Source organism: Fukomys damarensis, unplaced genomic scaffold (assembly GCF_012274545.1).
Source record: "Fukomys damarensis isolate Sample0158 unplaced genomic scaffold, DMR_v1.0_HiC HiC_scaffold_9, whole genome shotgun sequence".
Lineage (NCBI taxonomy): Eukaryota > Metazoa > Chordata > Mammalia > Rodentia > Bathyergidae > Fukomys > Fukomys damarensis.
In genome coordinates this window covers 21,466,020-21,473,970 of record NW_022900921.1, presented here as the reverse complement: position 1 = coordinate 21,473,970, position 7,951 = coordinate 21,466,020, and positions in this window count along the sequence as shown.

Below are 7,951 nucleotides of genomic sequence, written 5' to 3'. Positions count from 1 at the left end.
ATCTGTTCTCTCCTGCCCTCTACTGCCCTGTGAATTCTCCTCATGTGAACTTAGATTTGAGCTCCTCGCTTCTCTCCTTTCCAGGTGACATCTGCGACTCTTATCCCCAGAAGTTGCGGTTTCCTCAAACTCCGGGAATAAGCTAGAAAAGGGGAACAGAGCAGGTTAATGGTAACTTGGGAGATTTTACTGTCTTTGTGATATCAGGGCATTCCACCGGAAAGAGTAAGGCAGAGCCTCTAGAACAGACTGAAGGAATCATTTTTGACCTATGTTTAGAGAAAACATAGTAACTTCTTTCTCCAAAGCACAGTGGAAGGTGAAGCTCTAGAGGTCCATCTTTCTCAGAGTCAAACATTCAGATCTGAGAATGGGCTGGGATTCAGTAATATAGCTATAACTGTTACAATATGTTACATTTTACATCTGTTAAATACAGAATATCACAAACATATGTTACATGCAATATGTTACATATAACATATGTTAAAATATGTTCATATAAGTTTAAATAGCCAATTCTATTTCAGGGTTGGCATCAATAGAATAGCCCACAGAATGAATGTATATGGAAATAAAGGTAAGTATCAGACCAAAGCTAGAGAGCCAAAATAAAGTGACCTAAAAGGAGATAGAAATCTACTTCTGTTTCACATAAAGTCCCAGTTGGTATTGCAGGTCTTTGAAATTATATAAGTCTCTTTCTTGCTATTCTAACATTCCTCAGACTTATAATAATTATAGGAACCCTTCTTCATTGTTGGTAGGAGTGCAGACTGGTGCAATCACTGTGGAAATCGATATGCAGATACCTCAGGCAACTAGGATTAGAGGTCCCATTTGACCCAGCCTCTACTGGGTATCTTCCCAAAAGAATTAAAAGAATCATACCATAGTGATATATGTGCACCTATGTTTATAGTGGCACAGTTTGTAATAGCTAAACTTGGAAACAGCCCAATTGCCCATCAGTTGGAGACTGGGTAAAGAAGATGTGGTTTTTCTATAAAATGGAGTACTATTCAGCCATACAGAATGAGAAACTTGAGTTATTTATATGAAAATGGATGCATATTGAGGCCACACTCCTAAGTGAAATAAATAAGACACACAGGTGTAAATACCAAATGGTTTCTTTGGTGTGAAAACCTAAAAATGTAAATAAGAATCAAAATGTATAATTGATATTGTGTACTAGGAAAAAAGGTCTAAAGGTGTAGAGGAAGTGAGGGGGTAGGGAAAGGTAAGAAGGGAAAAGAAAGAATAAGAGAAAAGGGAAACAACGTTTTTATAAGTAGGGAAGGGTGGAGGTGGTAAAGGGAGGGCAGGGGTATGGGGAAAAAATAAGAAGCAAGAGAAGTCAGGAAAAGGTACAAGATCCCAAGATAAATGTAACTGTATTATATACTTAAAAAGAACCAATAAGGGGGGTGCAGTGACAGAGAAAGATCCAGGGACAAGATATACTCTTTCAGACTACATCGATAGTGACCTGTTCATTCAATTAAGCCCCCTCCCATGGTAACAGCCCTTTGACTGTGATTAATCCATCCATGAGGATGGCACCCTCGTGATCTGATCAGTTCCCTAAATCTCATTAGCTGACAATCAATCCTTCACTGAATCTCTGGGGGGACATTTTTCACATCAACTATAACAAATGGGGTAGTAGGTGGAGTAGACCACAGAATGAAGAAAGGTGTGGTGACCATGAGGATATGACCTGCAAATCTCCCCTGTGAGGAGCAAAGATCCCAACTTCTGCACTCTGAAACCCTTTTCCTCCCATTCACACCAAGGTTATACTTCCTATGAGCAGCTCAGCCAGTGACTAGGGGTGGCAGTGATACAAAAGTTGGTGTGTTCCTGTGTGACGCAGGATTTCTCTGGCAGCTTTGCCTGCATGTCTCCCCATTGGCAGCCCTCTTTCCCTTCCTTCTTCCTTTACCTTCTTCTTTCACCTCTTCAAAGCAGTCAAATGTACATCGTGATTTGTCGGCTCTTCCAGTCTCCATCCTACTTTGCCTCATAGATGTCTCTCCCAATGCCCTTTTCTTTTTAATTGTATGTGTAACTCCTGTCTTGGAATCTGTTTCCTGGAAGATATGAACTAAAGCAAAGGGAGATACAGTGAACCCTTCATTTACAGACTCAATTCATTCTTGAGAGCTGGTTGTAACTCAAGTTGGTCAACTGAAGGCTCAGGCTCTTCTACACAGCCTTCAGAGTCTCTCTCCTGTATACAGGCAGATATCAGTGTGCTTAGAGAAACACTCGTCCAAGATTTCTCAGTTAACCCCACACAGGAAAGTATGTCTGAATGTTCCATCCAGAACTCGAGTGTTAAATCTGTATCTGAGACCCTCTGAAAGCCCAAGTGGCTGGCATTTGCATCGTGACTCAAGACTTTTGTCTTAAAACTAAAATTTAAATTGTAATCCAAGTTGTTTATAACTCCAGGGCCCACTGTACTGGAGTATTTTTTAGCCTGATGGAAAGGATACAGGCATGACGGGATCATTATAGGTAGATGAGATTGAATGGAATGCACAGACCAGAACAGACTCGTCCACTGCAAAAAGGGGGAAGACCTGAGGGTGCAGAAATAGATTGGTCAGTAAATATAATAGGGGACAGAGGTCATTCTTTTTCTCTTTGTTTCGGTATTGCGAGGTGAGTGAGAGATGGATTCTGCATTCAAGTATAAATTGCTTCAGTACTAGCTGTGTGACTTGGGGCAAGTAATGCTGCCTTTGTGGCTCAGTTTCCATATCTTGAATGTGGAGCTCTTTTGGGACACCTACTCCAGTTAAGAAGACTAAATTAGTTAATATATAAAAGATGCAGAATATTAGTATTTAACACACACAAACATTAAGTGAATGTTCAACAAAATATGAAGTTGAGGCTGAGGAGGGGAAGCAGGTGAGGAAAGAGAAATGAAACACTCATTAATCATAAGACTTAATAAAGATAACTTAATACAGAGGAAAAATTTTAAAAATAAGATTCAAGTGAAAGAGACAAGATGACTGAATGGGTTTTCCTGCCATTTTAAGCTATTCTGGTACAGACTAGAATTAGACCTAATGTACTCCGGTTGTAGGTTAGAATCACCTAGTGAAAGTCTGCAATTTGTCAAGCTCGGGTCCTCTCTTCTTCCTGATTCTGAGTGCCCAACAGATTTTTAAAAATATCCAGGCATGTGTTGGTCAGTTTTCTGCCACTGTAAGAAATACCTGAGACAATCAGCTTATAAAGAGAAAGGTTTGTTTGGACTCATAGTTTTGGAGGTTTCAGTTCATAAACATTTGGCCACTTTGCTTTTGAACCTGTTTTGAGGAAGCACAACTTAGTGGGGAGCATGGGGTAAAACAAAACTGCTCATCTCATGTCTGGAAACAAATGAAAGAGGAAGGGGGCTGGGTCCTAATCTACACTTCAAGGCCTGTCCCATCATGAATGGAAGACACTGCCACCCCAATAGTCCTGAGCTCTTACTGGCTCCACGACCTCCCAAGAGAGCCAAGCTGGGGCCCAATCCTTTAATGGGCATTCTGGAGACATCTAAGAGCCAAACTATGTCTCACCAGGGGAGAAGAGACGCACCAAAGTAAGTTGGGTTTAACTGAGAAGGGGAGGTTTTAGGAGAATTCAGAGGAGAGGGGATAACGAGAAGGTTTAATTACAGATGGTAGAACCTAGGTTAGTTAAGAACAAAAAGACTTTTGTGATGGAGAAAGAAAAATGGTAAAGTCATCGATAGCTTAGAGGATCCACTGTAACAAAATGAACTGTTGAAACGAGAATTTCTCTGTGTAACCAGAAATAGATCATGATCGTACCTTTATTCCAAGTGCCAGACATATGGTGAAGCCTTGGATGTTCCACTAAATAAGAAACACATGAAATAAAGTTACCTTGTGAGAATTACTCTTGTTTTGATGTCTCTCTCCAAGTCCAGTAAGTTATTACATGTTTGAATCCCACTGACTTAAAGTGTTTTTGCTCTAACTATGCTAGTAGTTCAGGTACAGAGATCAGAATCTACTCTAAGTAGGAAGCTATGGATTACAGAATATTAAGTAGATCACAGGACTTAAGAGGGAGCTGAAGCAAGTTAGTTCCATATAATTTCTATAGCTACATTTCAGAACTGGGCCGGACAATTGCTATGACTATCATGGTTGATGCCTTTGTTCTGTGGCATGTCAGCCAGACAAAGGGCAAAGAGAGCCATCAAGTAAAATTAGGGATATTCAATCTGTAGTTTTAAGTGTTCTAGATCAGTTTTCCCAGTTTGGAGTGTTGGGCTCTACTTTACTATTTCTTAACATGACTCTGTGTGTGTGTGTGTGTGTGTGTGTGTGTGTGTGTGTGTGTGTGTAAGGGAAATCAAGTTCATCAGCCAAGGTGGCCTCGTCCCCCCTCCCACTCCCCGTTATGTAATAGCTTTCTATAACTTTAATTTGTTTTTGCCTATTTCTATTCTGGAAGTTTGGGGTAGTTTTTACAAGATTGCTTGTGAAAGAGTACTCCCTTCTGTCAGAACAGCAAAGTACAGTCTTTAATAATAAACACTTTTGTTGTTATTGGCAGGGGTTCTTGGGAGAAGTTCTGAGACCTCTGTGTTTTAGCTTATTTTTTCTTATAACCTTACATGGATTAGTCCAATTCTCATGAGTATAACAAAATGCCTTAGGCAGCCTACTTTATAAGGGAAAGAGGCTCATTTAGCTCATAATTTTGGAGGATGAAAGTCCAATAGCAACGCCCAACTTCTGACAAGTGTCTCTCTGGCCATATCGCATCATGTGTGTGTCCGTATGTCTGTGTGGTCTGTCCTTCTCCTTATAAAGCCAGGAGGATTCAATGGTGGGGGCTCCACGCTAATGACCTCATTTAATCTAATCACTCTCCAACTGCCCCACCTCTGAACAGCTTGGTCAAATCATTTCTATCATCTTAATACAGTGGACCCTCAAGTTACAGATGCCCTGACACACAAACAATTTGGGTTATAGTGTGTACCCAGGTAAACAAAGCTCAGCTGTATTGACTTACAACCATCTTGAATTACAACAGCCCTTGAGAACTGACTGAGTTCGTAAGTCAAGGGTCCATGGTACTATCAACATAAACTTTGGGATTTCATTCCGAACAGGTTTGAGGGAGCCATAGTCAAGACAGCACCACATTTCCCCTTGTTTCTTTCCCCCTCGCTTTCCATTCTACAAACTCTCATTTGTTATGGTGAAACTATTTCAATTTTTAAATTAATATTTTTTTATTAAATTTTTATTAGCAGTTTTGGGTTTACAGAATAATAGTTTCCATATCCATACCCTGCCTCACAGGCATAGCTTCCCCTTATTAAAATGTTCTAATAGTGTGGTACAATTGTTACCATGAATGTGGCAATACCGATGTTACTACTAAAGCCCATAGTTTACATTATGGATTCCTTTTTGTGTTGTGCACTTCCCTGAGTTTTCACTAATGCAAAATGTTCCGTATCCATCACTGTAGTATCACACACAAGAGTTTCACTGCCCTAAAAATTCATTGTACTTCCCCTAATGGTCCCCATCTTCACGTCACCCTCCTAATCTTGGAATTTGGTCTTTTCCAGAATGCCCTTTACTTAGAATCATGCAATATATAGTGATTTCAGACAGGCTTCTTTCACTTGGCAATATGTATTTAAGTTTCCTTTATGTCTTACTGTAGGTTGGCAACTTACTTTTACCAGGGAATAATATTGCATTGGGTTATAGCCAGCTGTTTATTCTTACTGAAGGATATTCTGGTCATTTCTAAAGTTTTGCAATTATGAATAAAGCTACTGCTATGGCTTAGATCTAAACTGTCCCCCCAAAGTCCCGGATCGTATAGGCACTGTGTATTCATCAGGGGATTCATCCACAGAGGATTTCAGCAGCTGAATGTGCTGTTAGGCGAGGCCTGGGTGGGGGCATGACCTAACAGGGTGTAATCTCATCCCTGGCCCTTTTATCTTTCTGCTTCCCAGCTGTCATGGGTCGCCTCTACTCTTATCTTTTTCTAAATCCATTTTCCATTACAAATTTTGCTTTTATTAAAAATAAATCGAAAGAGGGCACAAGTTTGCTTAAATTATTCAGCTGCTTGCCATCAACTGCAGAGATTTTTCAAAATATATCTCTAGAAAACTCAGGACTCAACAGAACTGCCTCAATCTCTAAAGTTAAGGCAGAAGCTAGATGTGTTCCTTTGTTAATCCCGTTAAGTCTTCTTCCTTCAGCCTTCAATTCAGTTGCTCAGTGTGATTGAATATGTGCGTAAATTTTTATCAAAAAGATTTCTAAAAGTTGCCAGGCGTGGTGATGCACACCTGTAATCCAGGGCTCAGGCGGCTGAGGCAGGAGGATCGCTGTGTGTTTGAGACTACATAGTGAGTTCATCAGTCTGAACTACACAGTGAGACCCTGTCTCAAAAAACAAAAAGACTTCCAAAAGAAAGCTCTTCATCATGTTGCTTGTAGATCTCTATTCAGATTTAATTTACTATTATCATTATGCAAAAGTCTTAAAAGTTCATTGAGTCATCTGCTCAACAGAAAGTTTCACACCTTTAATCTTTGGGTATTTCTTGTACTTGTAATGCTTTCTAAATGTCTTAGTAAAATCCTGAAATGACTTTTAGAGACAACAAAAACCCAATATCCTCTCTCTCCTTACAGCACTCTGTACACTCCATCAACTCTATCACTCTTATTTTTTCATTATTTAAAAATGTATTTTGTACATGTTTGCAGTATGTGTTTACATTCCTTGTGTGGAGTTGGGACATTTCCACAGCACACCTTAATTCCTTTTTTTTAAATTCCTTCCTCTTCCCTCTCTCTCCATTCCATCTGAGACTATCTTCTTTTTTATTTGCTCTTTATATTTTTTGATCTTGCACAAGTAACCTCTCTAGGGCATTGTTTTTCTGTCTTCAAAATGGAGATAAATATAATACCTAGTTCACAGGTGAAAGGGTTAAATGCAGTAACACAAAAAGGGGCTTAGAAGAGTGCCTGAATGTTAAATGTAACTGCTGCTAGTCATATTACCGCTATCACTACTCAGTGACATGGGTCTCTTAAACTGTGAGCTCAGAGGGCTTATTTTTGCAGATAGTAGAGTTCATAGTAAGAACTCAACGTCGGAATTGACTACATTCTCCAATATGCAGTATGAATGTTGTCATTTACTTAATATTGGCCTCAGGTTGAAATTATCTGTTTGTTAGTGCCTTCAAGCTACTTCTTTTTATAAGAGATGTTATTTAATATGACTATTTCAATTTCCTGAGTATGCTTTTGGCAGCAAATTAAAACAAATTAAGTCTACTATCTGACGTATCGAGATGTCAGTGGCAATCTCCTGTTACCTAATGTTTCAACAGACTTATTTAACTGGTACAGATGATGGTTAATTTTATGTCAACTTGCCCAGGCCACAGTGCCTAAGTGTGTTGTCAAATATTACTCTGGACAGTTCTGTGAGGGCATCTGTAAATGAGATTCACATTAAAATTAGTAGACTGAGAAAAAGATTGTACTTCCTAACACAGATGGACTTATCTGGAGAATAGTGACTAATTCACCCACCTACAGAAAATATATATGAAATTAAGTTATAGATCAATCTATTATCATTTAAATTTTTTAAAAAATCTTTATTTGTAAAGTTTGGAATTAAATATATTTAAATATATATATATGTATATATACATATAATTAGAGAAATATTATATGATATATAAATATATGCACAAAATTATATACTGGAGGATTAAGAATCTCTGAATGTTTTCCCTCCCTCTTTTATTCTCTTTTGATAACATCTTATTTCTAAACAAAGAGTAAGAAAATACAAAAGAAAGAAATTACTGGAATTTTATTTTAAATTTCTAAATTATTTG